This window comes from Ascaphus truei, chromosome 10 (genome assembly GCF_040206685.1).
Source record: "Ascaphus truei isolate aAscTru1 chromosome 10, aAscTru1.hap1, whole genome shotgun sequence".
Lineage (NCBI taxonomy): Eukaryota > Metazoa > Chordata > Amphibia > Anura > Ascaphidae > Ascaphus > Ascaphus truei.
In genome coordinates, this window is record NC_134492.1 from 56,557,298 (window position 1) to 56,578,612 (window position 21,315).

Consider the following 21,315-nt stretch of genomic DNA (forward strand, 5'->3'; position numbering starts at 1 on the left):
TTTGGTACAATTTTCAAATTGTATGTCTTTATTTATATAGCACCATTAATGTATATAGCGCTTTTGACCTAAAATTGCAGAGAACCCTTCAGAGAAACCCATGGATCCCAAGAATTCCTAGGAACCCCGGTTTAAAAACTGACACAAAGTTTCGGACACAAAAAAAGCTCTTTGTCAGAAGTCTGGGGGGTGGGGTGTTGGGGGGGGAGCAGGAACTCAAATCGCGTTACCGTGCCTTACTGTTGGGGAAAACCTAATGATTGAGTCCCCAACCAACGTCCACGAGAAGAGGAAAGCTTCCCAGAATAAAAAGCACGTCAGACATTGCTTTCATTTGGTTGTATGTGGGACGACTGTCTGGTAACGTTAAAGCAAACACAGAAACAGCTTCACATTTTGCCACTTCTGTTTCTCCATAACAGCAATGTGAGTTATCGGGGTGGGACAGGGAAGTGTGAGAGACACCTCCCACGACAGGAAGTAAAGTCTATTGTAAGGTTTCCTTTGTAACACTTTATTCCTGGAATGAATGTCATGTAAGAATGTGGCTACAGAACCTAAGGATTGACCCTAAAGGTGTGGAAAGGCGATCACTTCGTTCTGTTCCTCTATTGTCCCCCACACGTCTCATTCCATGCTTCTGTAACGTCCGCTATTATACTGCGAGTGAATGAGGAAGTATAGGATTCAATGGGAGTATTCAGCTTCAATAAAGCTAAGCAGGGAGGGGAGCCGTGCTGGTCCTTTCTTCCATGCAGTAACAGAGGAGGGAGGGGGGTCTGGTGCCTTTTATTGGCCCAACAAGTTGCTGATATGTTCGCAAGCTTTCCAACCTCTCGGCCCTTCATCGGGTCTGGCAGAAATACAGAGACACAATATTATATACAGTGTAAGAGGGGTGGGAAAAAGTGAAGACGCTAATGAAAATGCTCTACAATATTGTGGGTGGGACCTGTATACAATTTATTGGTTTACTTAGGTGGATGATAGGAGATTCTCAGTTCCATAAAGGGAAATAGTAGAAAAATAGTGGCATACAGTTCACCCTGGTGCAAGAAAAAAAGGGCGTATTGCTGAGAATCTTCGTTCCCCAGAAGCAGATTGTAGCAGGATTCCTAAGAACACGACAATATGCAAATACAAATCATAATGTATTCAAATAAATAAACAACTGAAGAAATAAAAGCAAACACTTATACCCCTACAATCAGGACGAGGGGATACCCCTTCAAACAGAATAAAAGGGGGACTTACCCATTCTTATAAAGTGAAAACAAGCTGCAATTTAAGAATATACAAATTGTACTAGAAATATATCACGTGATGCTTTTAGAATTGTGTTATTACATCAGCCGCACGTGTTCTCACGCAGTAAAGTCTATACTGGGAAAACTCATTCTCTCGTTTTTTCTGCATTACCAGCAATAGCGTGACTGAGAATTCAAATAATGCTTAGGTTATTTTAATTATCGGTTATCGTTGTTTATAATTGTGTTCAAGCTTGAACAAGGTTTTAGGTACGCAAACTATACGTTTAGTGTTTGCCATTTATGTATTAACATTTTAATTTGAATACATTTTATAATTTGCATATTGTCGTGTTCTTTGGAATCCTGATTCAATCTGCTTCTGGGGAACGAATGTTCTCAGCAACACGTCCTTTTTTTCTTGCATGTCTCTATTTTTCTAGTGTAAGAGGGATATCTGGATGTTAAGAGGAAGTGGGAAATAAGATAAGGTACAAACAGGTGAGCTAGTGTGTAGCCTTTCTTATTTCTCACTTCTGCTCACCATCCATTGTGGCCAGATATCTCTCTTAAGCCGTGATTTATACCTAAAAATGTGTGCGGCGCCAAAACAAGTAGCATACATCCAATTAAAGTGCTCATACGGCGCGCCATACTGCAAAGCGGACGGCTGGGGAAGAGACTTCAAAATGTGTTTTTCTCTGGCGCCGGCCGTGTCACGTGAGCGGTTCAGCCAATGAGGGTGAACCGCACATGGCCACGCCTCCTCTGGTATAAGCAATATGCTGCTAGGCGGCAGCACAGGGTGATGTCACAGAATAGCGCTGTATAATTTCAGCCTAACACTATATAATATTGTGTCTCTGTATTTCTGCCAGACCCGATGAAGGACCCCGAGAGGTTGGAAAGCTTGTAACACCTTTGTCTTCAATAAAGGGATTCACTCTAGAAAACATTTTTAGTGTTTGTTCTTGTATAGCGCTGCTAGTTTTACGTAGTGCTTTAGAGACACAGTCCCTGCTCCGTAGAGCTTACAATCTATGTGTTTGGTGCTTGAGGCATAAGGAGATAAAGTGGCTTGCCGAGGTCACAAGGAGCCGACGCCAGGAATTGAACCAGGTTCCTCTGCTCCACACTTGGTGCCAGAGTCAGTGTCACTGAGCTGCACCTGCTAGAATTTGGTGTTCCTAAAGCTTCCCCTCTGCCGGTCACTAGGGCATTCTTGAAAACACATTTTTGGGCTGGGTAGCTGTTCCACGCCTCTTACTTTCATGTCTTTGTTCTGCACCGTGTGTATAATGGAAATGCGGTCACGCGTAAGAATATACTGTATACCTGGTTATAAGAATCCATCACGCCATCTAGTGGCCGTTTAGAGACATTGTGAGGAATCACTGTCCTAGTTTATGTATGTTAACAGTAGGGTGACCAGACTTTCTGGTTTGCTGGTCTTTGTCCCGGTAAACAGATATTTTGGCTGCACATGTGATATTTGTGCCTAGAAAAAATATGGTCACCTTAGCTAAGAGATAATGGGGAAGGGCAGTGTGACGGGGGAGGGGTGCCACGCGAGTAATAAAGGGGTCACCCCCATTAGGCACCCCCTTCCACCGTCTGGGAAGTGAGGGGTTAACCAGGAATGTACTGATAATACATATGTTCCCCTGCTTCACAACCAAAAGGTACGTCCCTTGGTTATCCTATTCCCACATTTAGAGGGAATTAATGTATTTTTATTCCCCTGCCTCACTGCAAACTATGTTCTATGTGATAGAAATGTATATGGGTACAATTATTGGTGTTTGTACCTGTACAGTGTATGCATCAACCACATACACTGGGATCAGGCCGGCAGGGAAAGGGTTAATTGCATTTGCAGGTTTATGGCCCTTTGTCCCCTTTCCCGCCTTTTCAGGCTCCATTTTGCAGCTCGTCCATAGGCCACCATTGAAGCCCCATGTAAGTCAATGGGAATTTCAGTGGTTTAGGCCCGATATCATAGAAGACCTGCAGGTGGCGCCCGAGAGGAGGAGCGGCGGTTCCCCATTGAAAGTGAATGGAGTAATGCATTTCAATGGGGATTCCTTGAAACCGACCTCCGGAGACGAGCTGACAGCCTGCCAGACCGCAAAACCGCAAGAGCGGAAACAATGTCTAAAAAGAGCTTTGATCAGGTCTCGGTCAAGTTCACGTCCAATTGGCGTGGGATCTTTTGTTCTAGGGCACCCAGATAGAAAATTTGCCCCTGGCCCTTAGGAACCCCCTCACTCGACCCCAACCGGGTCCGACAGTTAATGGCGATGAGAAAGGGTCGCACCGGCCACGAGGGTCACATCATTGTCCGCAATGGCAGAGAAAGCCGCGTGGCTTTCAAACACTAAGTCCAAAACAGTGTAAACTGAAAACCCATAACTCCGGTTCCGTGGGGACCAGGGGGCTGGGATTTGGCCAGGATGTAGTCACTGCTACGGCATGACTGCGTGGCAATTTCCAGCCCTCTCCCCTCAATCGAACGGAGTAGGGTTAACTGTAAAAAAGTGTGTGTTTCAAATTGACTTCAATGGTAGCGGAGGTCCCATTGAATCCTATGGCAGCGCCGGCCCTATTGATTCTAATGGAGGAAAGCCGCGTGGCTTTGAAACGGGTAAGTCTAAAAGTGTGTAAAGTGAAAACCCATATCGCCGGTTCTGTGAGTACCAGAGGGCTGGGATTTGGGTAGCATGTAGTCACTGCTCCGGCATGACTGCATGGCAATTTCCAGCCCCCTCCGATCAACCAGACAGTATGGGTAAATGTGAAAAATGAGGTTTTCCCATTGACTTCAATGACAGAGTTGCTCCATTAAAAGCCTATAGCGGCGGAGCCCATTGATTTCAATGGAAGAATGAAATGCAGAGATTTCTTTTAGCATAGCGGACAATCCTGCATTAAAGTTAATAGGGGATTTTAACTTGGTTTTTGTATCTCCGGTTCTGGGGGTCGTGGAAAGCTGATATTTGGCCACTATGGCAAGGGTCCTCCAGCCTGAGGACCTGGCAAATTTCAGCCTGCGCAGACCCACAGAACGGATTATTTTAATATATGTTTAATATTAAAATGTTACTCTGCATCCCTGGTATTTCTAAGCCCGGGAAAGCTAGAGGCCCATATGGCATGTTAATGCTCAGGGGGTGACAAGTGGTCTACAATAAGCCCCCTGATCAAAGGTTCCCTCACTCTCCTTGTGTATGCTAGGACAAAGAAGAGCAGGACATGGGTACTTGGGTAAAGTGTTGTGTTTCACACCTTGAGACAAAGGGTTTTCCTGTGAACGGACCCAAAAGGCAGACTGGGCGACGCCAGGCTTTTGGGAGGGGGACTAGGGAAATGAGCCCCTGATTAGAATAATGCCCACCCCTGTGGGCAGGTATTACCTTGCTTCTCACGTGAGGTGGCAAGGGGTAATTGGGTGGAGGTAATTGATAACCAATGCCTGGCACCCAATGTTAAGGGATAGGGCTGGAACCCACTAATACAGAGGCAAAGGTATTAAATAGTCGATCTGCTGTGTTTCTGAGTGTGTATGAGTTGTAAATATCAGACAACCACTATGTATCCAAATATACTTCAGTAGTCATTGAGACAAAGTATCACACACAGGATACATTTTCAGACCAACCTTCAGCTTTGTCTTAAAGCTACACTATCAAGTCACCGATGACCTGGTGTCCACTAACGCGAGATAGAATTGTCTTTTCATGAATATTTTCAACTAACTGTTACTATTAGATGTATCAACATATTTGCTAAGAATCTCAACGGCTTTTATAGCTTACCACCCTGAGCTTTTATATATGTAAAGTGCATATGAACATCATCACTAGCAGTCAAAATAGTCTACAATTGCTGACACTACAAAACAACCAGTGTGGTGACACCTGCAAAGCAAACCATAGGGAGGGGCTGATTGCCTCTGCCGGTATTTAGAGCTACCATAAGAAAACTCTAAACCCATCAGGTCATCTGATAAGGTTTACATGGTCACAAGCCATATAAATAATTGTATCTGCTATATTTTCTGAATATGCACTTATCTCAGGAAATTGGGAACACACACGTGTCCATTACTTTAGCAAGATACCCATAGGCCTCGTCCAGGGTGGCGCTGAGCGGGGCGAGCGCGCTCACGCTGGACAAGTTGCGACAAGGCACGTGGCCTGTGTGAGCGGGCGTGCCTGCTCGGTGCTCAGTCGCTTGTTGAGCAAGCAAAATTGATTTTGCTGCTCGCAAGCGCGTCACGTGAGTGGTTCGCCCAATGAGGGGCGAACCTGCTCCGAGACGTCAGGGCCACGCCCCCAGACTCGCGCACACCTAGCCAGCCAGGAAAAACACGGTAGAGCAGGGAGCAGCGCTCGAGCACCAGCACGCCTGTTTCCACCCTGGTTGAGGCCTTAGACTGCGGCCCCGCTCACGCTTGAGAGCAGTGACGTCACCAGCTCTCCAAGATGAGCGCCGGGTGGTCCTGGCTATTTCGCATGCGGGGGGGGGGGGGGAAGAGGGTGTTGCGAGCAAATTGAGCGTGCTGGAAAGTTACATTTTTTCATTTACTCAAGCACCATGCTTGAGTGAGCGTGATTGCTCGCGCACACCGTGTGAGCGGGAACTTGCCCACATACATTTATGTAATTAAAAGCGGCAAGTACCGCGCGCTCAGTGCGGTCAGCGCTAGCGGGCCGCAGCCTTAGAGTAAAACATCTCTAGGAGAATACATTGCTATAACACTCTGAGATTATATAAAGCCCTTCAGTATTTGAGACTCCTGTATGTCTGGGGTTACTATATCATCTATTTTCTACATGGTACCAACTATATTTAATATTTTTTACATAATAATAATAATAATTTTTACATAATAATTTTCTACAATGTACCCACTATAGTTAATATTCTAAGTATAGTACAATGGAAGAGGACATGTATATTACCATCTGACACGCATAATCTTAGACATCTCCCTTTATATATCAGTACAAATAGATGTCTTTCTGCCAGACATTTAAGCAATACATGTGATGTGCTAAAGTGCAACTTGTGCCAGTCTGTGGGCCACGAGAAGGCAAGTTGTACGAAGATTAAATGTAATGTACAGTATGTGATCAATTTGGACATTGCTATCGGAGTTGTGCAGAAGCGTGGCATAATATTTCAGGAACATGGGAGCCGGAAGTGGATTTTGAACAAAATAAAGCACTTTATGATCGCGCCTTGACAGTTACTGACAGAATTTGTCCAGATCAGCCTGGGAAAGGAGTTTGCCCAGATCCACCTGCGGACGGAGTATTTACGGATTGTGTAGACATGGCCCAGGGAATATTAGAAGATCCCTTAGAGGGAACCTCCTCAAACTCACTTCCAGAAGGAGAGCAGTGTGGGGAAACTGGATGATCTTACTAAGAGTGTAATCCTGGTGGGAAAGAAAGATAAAGACAGAATGCAGAATTGGATACCGGCTAAGAGAAGGAGGAAGGGCGCAGTAAGAAGACTTGGGGGACTCTTCGACATCCTACAGGTCCTGCTGGTAAAGTTCCTCAGGTGCCTGTAAGAAACGTTTTTCTGTTCTTGGGAAGGATTGGGGGTCAAGAGCTGAAGACCCTGATGATGTAGAGGAACTTTCCTTATCTGAAGAGGAGCATAATATGCACATTTCCATAGGGACAGACTCGGACATGATCCCACCTTCTGTGGCCATTCAGAGGTTTGGGTCATTGGGGGGATAATGTGGGGAAAAGAAGTAATGTTGCATTTTGTTTGGCTAAAAATGTCTGTTTCTATAAGTGACCCGTTAAAGATAATAACTGGTAATGTGGCAGTCAGGGCCCTTATTTTGGTCCATAAGAATAAGACCTTATGAAGGTGAAACAGGTTTATTGAAAGAGGTTGAGATGCCATAAACTATTAGGATGTCAGGAAAGACGAAGTTTTGTTACTGGGAATAAATTAGGTTGGTACAACAGTCCTGATTTTTAGGATTTATTAAGTATAATTTGTGGGTGGCTAGGTGTCCGGTTTCAATTAAAGTGTGTATAAGGAAATGTGAAATTGCTTTTTAGAGGAGAAAGGTTGGAAAAATGCTGGGCGAATATTTGTATAATGTAAGTTCATACATATTGTGCAGTTTTTGTTTGCAAATTGATCTGTGAAATGTTAGTGCTGGAAAAGAGTTCCTCCTATTACCCCATATAACCGCTCCCTATAACTCCTCCTATTACCCTATACAACCGCTCCCTATAACTCCTCCTATTACCCACTTAACCGCTCCCTATAACTCCTCCTATTACCCTATACAACCGCTCCCTATAACTCCTCCTATTACCCTATACAACCGCTCCCTATAACTCCTCCTATTACCCACTTAACCGCTCCCTATAACTCCTCCTATTACCCTATACAACCGCTCCCTATAACTCCTCCTATTACCCCATATAACCACTCCCTATAACTCCTCCTATTACCCCATATAACCGCTCCCTATAACGCCTATTATACCATATAACCGCTCCCTATAACTCCTCCTATTATACCATATAACTGCTCCCTATAACTCCTCCTTTTACCACACATAACTGATCCTATAACTCCTATTGCCCCATATAGTTATATGTGCTCCCTATAACGCCTCCTATTACTCCATATAATTCCTCATATTACCCCATATACCCCCTCCCTATAACTCCTATTACCCCATATAACCGCTCCCTATAACTCCTATTACCCCATATAACCGCTCCCTATAACTCCTATTACCCCATATAACCGCTCCCTATAACTCCTATTACCCCATATAACCGCTCCCTATGCCTCCTCCCCTAACTGCTCCTTTATCATATCCTTATAACTCCTCCCCTAACTGCTCCTATAACCGCTGTGACGGTAGGGGTAGCCGGCCTCACATAATAAAGGTGAAGCCCGGCTGGCTGCCCCTATACCGTGTGTAATGACCGCCTGTGAGGCTCATTTTGCCTGAATGTAATGTTCGGTGTAACCCCTTCCAGAAAAGAGCTAATCACTGTGTGATGTCTGGAAGGGGGGAAAGTGTATGTTTGGGGGAACAGGATTGTATATGTATAAAAGCACTTTTATTCCTAGTGTTAGTGTATTCCCCCATACGGTTAGCAAGCCAGTAATGTATTTGTGGTGTTGGTGGCATTTCTCCGTGTGCAGGGCCAGTAATTCACCTAGCTGGGCTGCATGCAGAGAAATTCTGGCTCATGGCAGAGGCTGGGGGCGGCTGGAGGATCGGGACCATGGCGTGCGGGGAATGGTTGAGGTGCAGGCTCGAGGAACTGGTTCCCGGCAGAGCTATTGTTTCCCCAAGACACTGCGGCGCCTACTCCACGGAGAGTATGGTGCTGGCCAAGGGAACCGTTCCCGGGACTCAGCCCCGTAGCCGCGATTCCATTGTTCAAATCTCCCGCTCGCCGGCGTCTCACTCCTCTGTGGACAGTCCAGGATGCCTAAGACGGCCCCCTCCTCTGATTGGCGCATCCAGGCGAGCCCTCGTCCTGATTGGCTGCCACCTCACGATCCGTGTCCTGATTGGTCGGCGGCCCCTGCTCCATGTTAAGTATAACAACCGAGGGCGATGTAAGGAGCGCGGCCGATCAGGGAACCAGAACAACTTTAGAGCTGATCGGAGACCCGGCTGGCGGGAGATTCAGGAATGCTTTGTGTGAGCTAGCACTGAGAAGCGAGGGAAGAAGACGCTCAGCGCAAGCCTACCGAAGCCGGCCCCTGCACCTAGTTGACGCTAGTTTCTTGCCCCCAGGGCCCCAGTTGGTGAGTGCTTCATTGTGACTGCCTATTTTGTGTGTTTGCTGGCTTGCCAGAATAAACTTTCGTTTATTCAACTTCTGTTTCCTGTCTGATGATGGTGATCCCGGTGGTTTCGGTGTGAAAAGTTCTGGTCCCCCATGACAACCGCTCCCTATAAGGTAAGGTCCCCGGTGGTGACGGCGGAACGCGCTCTGCACACCAATCACTCACCTCCATACTAGCAGGCCCCGGTGTCTCCTTGCTTGTTGGCTCTCTTCGGGCTGTGGCGCGTCAGCCAGCAGGGGATACAACTCGATTGTGTTCCTGTGCGGCGACGCGGTCACGTGGTGCGCCGGGAGCCAATAGGAGGGCATTTACATTAGAGCAACAGGAGCTCAGCTTTTTCAAAACCAGGAGAGGGGAAAAAGTGTGTTTGTATTAATACAGTTCTTTGTGCTCCAACCCGGCAGCTTGTGGTTTGCTTGCTGCTTCCTTTATTTTCTTTTATTCTTATTAATTCTTACTATTATACTGGGGAACACTGGATACTTTACAGGCTGTAATATTTCTTATTTGACGCGCATGGAAATTCTTCCTAGATGGGCACATAGCTTGAGCGTACATCAGGACCCTTTTGCAATGAATGACTAATGGGGGAGGGGGGGTCACTAACACGTGTGGGGGTTAAAAAAACAAACCTTTTATCTACTCTTGGGAGCATTCACCCCATTTGTATTTGCTGTTTGGTTTGTGGCATTATATGGATGATTTGGATGCAATCGTTGGTACAAAGAGAAAACATTTAGTTAAACAGCTTACATAAAGAGGCTGTTTGTTATTAACCATTTAGTAGTGGGGTAGGTTTTCCGGACAATGCAGAGTAATAGGCTTGGAGCTTTGAGCTGCTGGGCTGTGTTTTGTGCCTGATGTCATCGCCGCGCCCACCCCTCCCATTTTGGCCATGCCCCCTGCGCCTCCGATCGCTGCCTAAAGGCCGCATATCGCGGTTTTATGCTGTGCATGCGCCGCCAGGACACCAGGCGCGAGTGCAGCAGCCTCCCCCGGGTTCTTAGCCTTACTCCTCCACTAACGGGTCCTATAACTCAACCCTTAACTGCTCCTAAAACAGTTCCCTATAACTCCTCCCCTAACTGCTCCTAAAACAGTTCCCTATAACTCCCCCCCTAACTCCATGCTATTTCCTCCTCTCCTTGACCCCACCCCCAGGCTCCTGACACCTCCTGATTGGCTGCATTACCCAGCACCAATCAATGAGGATGGAGGAAGCTGCCCAGCCCCCTAGTAGCAGCCCTGCTCTCTCCCTGCTCAGGGAACATAACGTGGCCCCCAAAGCCGGTCAGGTCCCTATGTCCAGAGAGGTAATACCGGTATACACATACACGCCCAGAGAGGTAATACCGGTATACACATACACGCCCAGAGAGGTAATACCGGTATACACATACACGCCCAGAGAGGTAATACCGGTATACACATACACACCCAGAGAGGTAATACCGGTATACACATACACACCCAGAGAGGTAATACCGGTATACACATACACGCATAGAGAGGTAATATCGGTATACACATACACGCCCAGAGAGGTAATACCGGTATACACATACACGCCCAGAGAGGTAATACCGGTATACACATACACCCCCAGAGAGATAATACCGGTATACACATACACGCACAGAGAGGTAATACCGGTATACACATACACGTCCAGAGAGGTAATACCGGTATACACGTACACGCCCAGAGAGGTAATACCGGTATACACATACACACCCAGAGAGGTAATACCGGTATACACATTCACACCCAGAGAGGTAATACCGGTATACACATACACGCCCAGAGAGGTAATACCGGTATACACATACACGCCCAGAGAGGTAATACCGGTATACACATATACGCCCAGAGAGGTAATACCGGTATACACATACACGTCCAGAGGTAATACCGGTATACACATACACGCCCAGAGAGGTAATACCGGTATACACACACACACCCAGAGAGGTAATACCGATATACACATACACGCCCAGAGAGGTAATACCGGTATACACATACACGCCCAGAGAGGTAATACCGGTATACACATACACGCCCAGAGAGGTAATACCGGTATACACATACACGCCCAGAGAGGTAATACCGGTATACACATACACGCATAGAGAGGTAATACCGGTATACACATACACCCCCAGAGAGGTAATACCGGTATACACATACACCCCCAGAGAGGTAATACCGGTATACACATACACGCCCAGAGAGGTAATACCGGTATACACACACACACCCAGAGAGGTAATACCGATATACACATACATGCCCAGAGAGGTAATACCGGTATACACATACACGCCCAGAGAGGTAATATCGGTATACACATACACGCCCAGAGAGGTAATACCGGTATACACATACACGCCCAGAGAGGTAATACCGGTATACACATACACGCCCAGAGAGGTAATACCGGTATACATATACACGCCCAGAGAGGTAATACTGGTATACACATACACGCCCAGAGAGGTAATACCGGTATACACATACACGCCCAGAGAGGTAATACCGGTATACACACACACACCCAGAGAGGTAATACCGGTATACACATACACCCCCAGAGAGGTAATACCGGGATACACATACACGCCCAGAGAGGTAATATCGGTATACACATACACGCCCAGAGAGGTAATACCGGTATACACATACACGCCCAGAGAGGTAATACCGGTATACACATACACACCAAGAGAGGTAATACCGGTATACATATACACGCCCAGAGAGGTAATACCGGTATACACATACACGCCCAGAGAGGTAATACCGGTATACATATACACGCCCAGAGAGGTAATACCGGTATACACATACACGCCCAGAGAGGTAATACCGGTATACACATACCCGCCCAGAGAGGTAATACCGGTATACATATACACGCCCAGAGAGGTAATACCGGTATACACATAAACGCTCAGAGAGGTAATACCGGTATACACATACACGCCCAGAGAGGTAATACCGGTATACACATACACTCCCAGAGAGGTAATACGGATATACACATACACACCCAGAGAGGTAATACCGGTATACACATACACGCCCAGAGAGGTAATACCGGTATACACACACACACCCAGAGAGGTAATACCGGTATACACATACACACCCAGAGAGGTAATACCGGTATACACATACACGCCCAGAGAGGTAATACCGGTATACACATACACTCCCAGAGAGGTAATACCGGTATACACATACACGCCCAGAGAGGTAATACCGGTATACATATACACGCCCAGAGAGGTAATACCGGTATACACATACACGCCCAGAGAGGTAATACCGGTATACACATACACTCCCAGAGAGGTAATACCGGTATACACATACACGCCCAGAGAGGTAATACCGGTATACACATACACTCCCAGAGAGGTAATACCGGTATACACATACACGCCCAGAGAGGTAATACCGGTATACATATACACGCCCAGAGAGGTAATACCGGTATACACATACACGCCCAGAGAGGTAATACCGGTATACACATACACGCCCAGAGAGGTAATACCGGTATACACATACACGCCCAGAGAGGTAATACCGGTATACACATACACGCCCAGAGAGTTAATACCGATATACACATACACGCCCAGAGAGGTAATACCGATATACACATACACACCCAGAGAGGTAATACCGGTATACACATACACACCCAGAGAGGTAATACCGGTATACACATACACACCCAGAGAGGTAATACCGGTATACACAGACACACCCAGAGAGGTAATACCGGTATACACATACACGCCCAGAGAGGTAATACCGGTATACACATACACGCCCAGAGAGGTAATACCGGTATACACATACACGCCCAGAGAGGTAATACAGGTATACACATACACGCCCAGAGAGGTAATACCGGTATACACATACACGCCCAGGGAGGTAATACCGGTATACACATACACACCCAGAGAGGTAATACCAGTATACACATACACTCCCAGAGAGGTAATACTGGTATACACATACACGCCCAGAGAGGTAATACCGGTATACACATACACGTCCTGAGAGGTAATACCGGTATACACATACACGTCCTGAGAGATAATACCGGTATACACATACACGCCCAGAGAGGTAATACCGGTATACACATACACTCCCAGAGAGGTAACACCGGTATACACATACACGCCCAGAGAGGTAATACCGGTATACACACACACACCCAGAGAGGTAATACCGGTATACACATACACACCCAGAGAGGTAATACCGGTATACACATACACGCCCAGAGAGGTAATACCGGTATACACATACACTCCCAGAGAGGTAATACCGGTATACACATACACGCCCAGAGAGGTAATACCGGTATACATATACACGCCCAGAGAGGTAATACCGGTATACACATACACGCCCAGAGAGGTAATACCGGTATACACATACACGCCCAGAGAGGTAATACCGGTATACACATACACCCCCAGAGAGGTAATACCGGGATACACATACACGCCCAGAGAGGTAATATCGGTATACACATACACGCCCAGAGAGGTAATACCGGTATACACATACACGCCCAGAGAGGTAATACCGGTATACACATACACACCAAGAGAGGTAATACCGGTATACATATACACGCCCAGAGAGGTAATACCGGTATACACATACACGCCCAGAGAGGTAATACCGGTATACATATACACGCCCAGAGAGGTAATACCGGTATACACATACACGCCCAGAGAGGTAATACCGGTATACACATACCCGCCCAGAGAGGTAATACCGGTATACATATACACGCCCAGAGAGGTAATACCGGTATACACATAAACGCTCAGAGAGGTAATACCGGTATACACATACACGCCCAGAGAGGTAATACCGGTATACACATACACTCCCAGAGAGGTAATACGGATATACACATACACACCCAGAGAGGTAATACCGGTATACACATACACGCCCAGAGAGGTAATACCGGTATACACACACACACCCAGAGAGGTAATACCGGTATACACATACACACCCAGAGAGGTAATACCGGTATACACATACACGCCCAGAGAGGTAATACCGGTATACACATACACTCCCAGAGAGGTAATACCGGTATACACATACACGCCCAGAGAGGTAATACCGGTATACATATACACGCCCAGAGAGGTAATACCGGTATACACATACACGCCCAGAGAGGTAATACCGGTATACACATACACTCCCAGAGAGGTAATACCGGTATACACATACACGCCCAGAGAGGTAATTAAACCCATATACACAGACACGCCCAGAGAGGTAATACCGGTATACACATACACGCCCAGAGAGGTAATACTGGTATACACATACACGCCCAGAGAGGTAATACCGGTATACACATACATATACAGAGAGGAAATATCTGTATACACATACACGCCCAGAGAGGTAATACCGGTATACATATACACGCCCAGAGAGATAATACCGGTATACACATACACGCCCAGAGAGGTAATACCAGTATCCATATACACGCCCAGAGAGGTAATACCGATATACACATACACGCCCAGAGAGGTAATACCGGTATACACAGATTACTAGACAATATGTATCAAGTACCAACCACTATAATTACATGTATCCTCAAGTGAATAAGGGAGAAGGAGTGGCTCAGTGAGTAAAGACACTGACTGTCTCCTTGTGACCTTGGGCAGTCACTTTATCTCCCTGTGCCTCAGGCACCAAACACATAGATTGTAAGCTCTGCGGTGCAGGGGCTGTGCCTGCAAAATGTCTCTGTAAAGCGCTACGTAAAACTAGCAGCGCTACACAAAAACATGCTAAAAAAACAAAAAAAAACATATATGTGTAACGGGTATTCCCTGTGAATACAGACGCTACTACGGCTGTGTATACCTGTGTGGCTCTCAGGAGCCTAAGCCTCCGCTCGGGGAGCCTGGGGTACATACATATAATACAATCTCCGTGTACCCCCACACCGTGTCCACAGTATAACCCCCCTTGTCCCGTGGTCAGCGTTGCCACTATGTGAGAGTACTCTCGTGTGTGCACGTGCGTAACGTTACCTGTCTAGTGCGACGGCACCTGGGCGTTAAAGACTCTTCACAAAGGATCAGACGAGCTTTCTGGCGATGCCCGGTTTCTCCGGTGAGAAGATCTGTGAGGGCGGTTCACCCTTGGTACAGTTCCGCGCTCTTTGCTGAGCAGGCTTGAGCCCAAGCCTCTGGATGGAAGCGCAGCGTCCGCTGTGTCCCTTACTGACACTTAATAGTAAGGGGCAGGGTCCTTAACCTGGGGCCTGTCCCTGAAACAACTCAAGCTACTGGGTGCCTCAGGGCTAGCTGGGGCCTAGGGGGCTGCTGGCCTAGTGTAGGGAGTCACTGACTCCTGCACCCTACCTCCTTCCCCTAGCTTCTCCTGGCGCCGACTGACATGCTCCTAAACCCCGCGAAATGTATCTATTCCTGAGCAGGGAGATACTGTAGCCCTATTGGCTCCCTGGGGTCATGTGGGGCGCTCCTGGGGCTCATGGGACATGTAGTCCCCTCCAAGAGCCCTCTTCTGATTTGCCCACGTTCGCGCGCTTGTACTGCGCATGCGCGAGCTTCAGGGGCCTCCCGTCGCCTCGGTTGTTACTGCGCATGCGCGAGGCAATGAACAATGGCGGCGCCCTGCAATGGGAGCCGCCGGGAGCCTCGCAACGCGACCGCGGCCCTAACAACCAGCCGCACGCGTCCCTGGCAACCGGCCGCATCTGAGGAGAGCGCGCTGAGCGTGCACACGCCCCACACCTCCCCGCGAACGGCCGCTCTGCTCCTGACCGCCGCAGTGAGTACCCGGAGGGGAGGGGGGTCCGCAACAGAAGGGGGGACCTGGCTACATATGATAAATGATGAATACTCAAATTAAACAACTATATAGATAGAATATACATCTATACAGGCAGTCCTCGGTTATCCGACACAATGCGTTACTCAAAATGGCGTTGTAAAGCGAAACGTTGTAAAGCGAAACACGTTTTCCCATAGGAACACTGTTTAAATGAAAGGTTCCGTTCCTGAAGGCATTTTTAACACTAAAATACACCAAATATTTTATGCAGGCAATAAGATATGCAGTACACACATAAATTATATAGTGTATATACTGTATTATATATATATATATATATATATATATATATATATATAATATAACATAATAAATAATATATTATATAGTATAATATTATATATATATATATATATACGCTCTTACGACGCTTTGCAACGTTGTTTATGTGAATGTGTATATATATACACACACATACACAACGTTGCAAAGCGTCATAAGAGCGTTGGATAAGACATTTTGGCGTTGTAAAAATGAATATAGGTATTCATTTCATAGCGTTTTCCATTTGTTTGTATGTCAGAAGCATCGAAATCTCAGAAACGGCACCACGTAGCACAACAAAACTTTCACTGGACATTCTGCTGCGGATTTGTAGGTCAACGCAACTATTTTGAGCTTCCATTGTCACTCACCTCCCAAATTATGGACATTCTAATGTCCAGCAAATCTCTTACAGCAGGGGCGTGGGGCGTGGGGTGTGGCTGCTAAGGGAGGGGGCGTGGCTACTAAGGGAGGGGTCGTGTTTGTGCCTGCTTCGGTGCTGTGTGTGTCTTTTGTGAGATGTGCCGGGGGGCGGGGGGTGGAGAAAATGGAGTAAGTGAGGGGGGGGAAGAAAACGGAGTGAGTCAGGGGGGAAGAAAACGGAATGAGTGAGGGGGGGGAGAAAACGGAGTGAGTGGGGGGGAGGGAAAATGGAGTGAGTGGGGGGAGGAGAAAACTGAGTGAGTGGGGTGGTGGGAGAAAACAGAGTGAGTGGGGATGGGAGAAAATGGAGTGAGTGGGGACGGGAGACAATGGAGTGGGGGAGAGAAAACGGAGTGAAGAGGGGGAACGGAGTGAGTGGCGGGGAGAAAACTGAGTGGGGGGGAGAAAACTGAGTGAGGGGGGAGAAAACTGAGTGAGGGGGGGAGAAAACTGAGTGAGGGGGGAGAAAATGGAGGAAGGAGGGGGGGAGAAAATTGAGTGAGTGGGGGGGAGAAAATTGAGTGAGTGGGGGGAGAAAACTGAGTGAGTGGGGGGGAGAAAACTGAGTGAGTGGGGGGAGAAAACTGAGTGAGTGGGGGGGAGAAAACAGAGTGAGTCAGGGGGGGAAGAAAACGGAGTGAGTGAGGGGGGAGAAAATTAAGTGAGTGGGGGGGAAATTGAGTGAGTGGGGGGAGGAGAAAACGGAGTGAGTGGGGGGAGGAGAAAACTGAGTGAGTGGGGTGGGGGGAGAAAACAGAGTGAGTGGGGACGGGAGATAATGGAGTGAGTGGGAGGAGAGAAAACGGAATGAGGGGGGGGCGGAGTGGGTGGGGGGAGAAAACAGAGTGAGGGGGGGAGAAAACGGAGGAAGTGGGGGGAAGAAAACAGAGTGAGGGGGGGGAGAAAACGGAGGAAGTGGGGGGAAGAAAACTGAGTGAGTGGGGGGAGAAAACTGAGTGAGTGGGGGGGAGAAAACTGAGTGAGTGGGGGGAGAAAATAGAGTGGGGGGAAACGGAGTGGGGGGGGGGCAGAAAACAGAGTGAGGGGGGGGAGAAAATGGAGTGAGTAGGGGGGAGAAAATGGAGTGAGGGAGTGGGGAGAACACGGAGTGAGGGCCGGGAGAAAATGGAGCGAGTGAGGGGGGGAGAAAATTGACTGAGTGGAGGGGAAGAAAACTGATTGGGGGGGGAATGGAGTGAGTGGGGGGGGGAAAACAGAGTGAGTGGGGGGGGGGAGAAAACAGAGTGGGGGGAAACAGAGTGAGTGGGTAGGGGAAGAAAACAGAGTGAGTGAGGGGGGAGAAAACGGAGTGAGTGAGGGGGGAGAAAATGGAGTGAGTGAGGGGGAGAGAAAATGGAGTGAGAGGTGGGGAGAAAACAGAGTGAGTGAGGGGGGGAGAAAACAGAGTGAGTGGGGGGAGGAAACGGAGTGAGTGGGGGGGGGAGAAAACGGAGTGAGTGAGGGGGGAGAATACGGAGTGAGGGGGGAGAAAATGGACTGAGTGAGGAGGGTGAGAAAACGGAGTGAGTGAGGGGGAGAAAATGGAGTGAGGGAGGGAGGAGAAAACAGAGTGGGAGGGGGGAGAAAATGGAGTTAGGGGGGGAGAAAACGGAGTGGGGGGGAGAAAACAGAGTGAGTGAGGGAGGGGGAGAAAACAGAGTGAGTGAGGGAGAAAACAGAGGGAGGGAGGGGGAGAAAACGGAGTGAGGGGGGAGAAAACGGAGTGAGGGGGGAGAAAACCGAGTGAGGGGGGAGAAAACGGAGTGAGGGGGGACACGGAGTGGGAGGGGGAGAAAGGAGAGAAGGGGATAGAGAAAGAGAGAGGTAAGGTAGAGAAAGGAGAGAGGGTAAGGGAGAGAAAGGAGAGAGGGGAAGGGAGAGAAAGGAGAGAGGGAAAGGGAGAGAAAGGAGAGAGGGGAAGGGAGAGAGGGTAAGGGAGAGAAAGGAGAGAGGGGAAGGGAGAGAGAGGTGGAAGGGAGAGAGCAATGGGAGGGGAGAGAGAGAGAGCAATGGGGGGAGAGAGGGGAGGGAAGGTTGTAGAGGGAAAATGGAGACACACACACACACATAAAGAGACACACACACAGAGACACACGGAGACAGACACACACACACACACACAGAGACAGACAGTCAGACAGACACACACACACGCACACACACGCACACACACACACACACAGAGACAGACAGAGACAGAGACACACACACACATACAGACACAGAGACAGCCCCTATCCAGCCAATGACACGCCCCCCGCTCCTGCTCTAAAAAAATTGCAGGACAGACGATCGCTCATGCTTGGAGAGCTGGTGACGTCACCGCTCTCAAGCATGAGCGAGCTCAGCGGCAGCGTGGCCGCAGCCTAAAGCAGCGCGGGGAGATGTGCGGGAGAGGGAGGTGGGGAGATGTACCGGCAGCGGGGTGAGTGGAGGAGAGGGGGGAGGTGTGCCGGCAGTGAGGGGGAGGTGTGCCAACGGGTAGGGGGTGGGGATGTGGCGGCAGCGGGGGGAGATGTACCAGCGTGGGGGTAGGGGGGGGGCGGGGAGATACATTCCAACAGTCAGAAATTCATATATACTGAAATAAATAATATCAATACATATATAGAATCAAATTGACCAGCATAAACCATATATAGTGGTGGGATAAGGGGAAGGGGGGGGGGGATGAGGGGAGGGGAAGGGGAAAGGAAAGGGAGGGAGTGGAAAGAGCAGGTTGAATCTTAAACAATATGCAATGACATAAATATAATAAAATATAACAACATGAGATATAAAGCATTTGAACAGTATAATTTGTATGTTATAGATATTGGCATATACAAACATCTGTATATTTATTTATAAAATGTTTTACCAGGAAGTAATACAGTGAGAGTTACCTCTCGTTTTCAAGTATGTCCTGGGCACAGAGAAAAACAAATAATACATGGTTACAAATACAGTTACATAAATGAACAGGGTATACATTATATACAAGACATTGCATGCACAGTTAAAGAAAATATATATTATGGGCGTATGAAACAGTTACAGACCAGATTAAAGTGTGAGACAGCCTTAGATTTGAAAGAACTTAAACTGGTGGTGGATATGAGAGTCTCTGGTAGGTTGTTCCAGTTTTGGGGTGCACGGTAAGAGAAGGAGGAACAGCCGGATACTTTGTTGAGCCTTGGGACCATGAACAGTCTTTTGGAGTCTGATCTCAGGTGATAGGTGCTGCATGTGGTAGGGGTGAGGAGCTTGTTCAGATAGATGGGTAGCTTGCCCATAAAGAATTTAAAGGCTAGACAGGAAAGGTGAACTTTGCGCCTAGACTCGAGTGATGACCAATCTTGTTCTTTGAGCATTTCGCAGTGATGTGTGTTGTAATTGCATTGGAGAACAAAACGACAAATTGAATTGTAGAGGGTGTCAAGTTTGCTACGGTGGGGTTGAGGTGCCGAGCCATATACTACGTCCCCATAGTCAATAATTGGCATTAGCATCTGCTGTGCGATACGCTTTCTGACCAGGAGACTTAGGGAGGATTTGTTCCTGTAAAGTGCCCCTAGTTTGACATAGGTTTTGGATGTCAGGGTATCAATGTGCATCCCGAATGTTAAGTGGGAGTCAAACCATGTGCCCAGGTATTTAAAACTAGTGACAGGGGTTAGGGTGGTGTTAGCGTTGGTTCTAATCAGGAGCTCAGTCGCTGGAAGCTTTAAAAATTTAGTCTTGGTCCCAAATACCATTGTTACAGTCTTGTCAGTGTTTAAAAACAGTTTGTTTTGGGAAATCCAGTTTTCGAGTCTCAAAAAGTCAGACTGAAGTATGTGTTGAAGGTCAGAGAGGCTGTGGCTGTGTGCATATAGGATTGTGTCATCTGCATACATGTGTATTGAGGCTTCCTTACAAGCTGTGGGAAGATCATTAATGAACACTGAGAAGAGTAGGGGGCCCAGAACAGAGCCTTGCGGGACACCACAGGTGATATCCAGGGGGTTGGAGTTAGAGCCAGAGATGGACACATGTTGGGATCTACCTGATAGGTAGGACTGAAACCAGTTTAAAGCATGCTTCCCTATTCCAGAGCTCTGGAGTTTGTTAAGCAGGATAGCATGATCAACTGTATCAAAAGCCTTTGCAAAATCTAGGACTACTGCACCAGTGAGATGTCCCCGTTCCATTCCACACTGGATTTCATTGCAAACTTTTAGCAGGGTAGTTACGGTGGAGTGTTTGGGCCGAAAGCCAGATTGGAATTGGCTAGGGAAATTTGTCTTGGAATAGTAATCGCTTAATTGGGAGTGGACACATTTTTTCATGACTTTGGATAGAATTGGGAGAAGTGAGATTGGCCTGTAGTTTGAGACAGTGTTTTTGTCCCCACTTTTGAAGATTGGGACAACTCTGGCAGTTTTCCAGGTCTTAGGGATATGGCCTGCAGACAGGATAAGGTTGACTATGGAAGCAATTGGTTTGGCAATGGCTGGGGCACCAAGTCGTAGGAACCTAGATTGTAGTAAGTCAGGTCCGCATTGGCTGCTTAGTTTTAGTTTGAGGAGCGCTTGTGTAATCTCCTCTTTAGATACTGGGC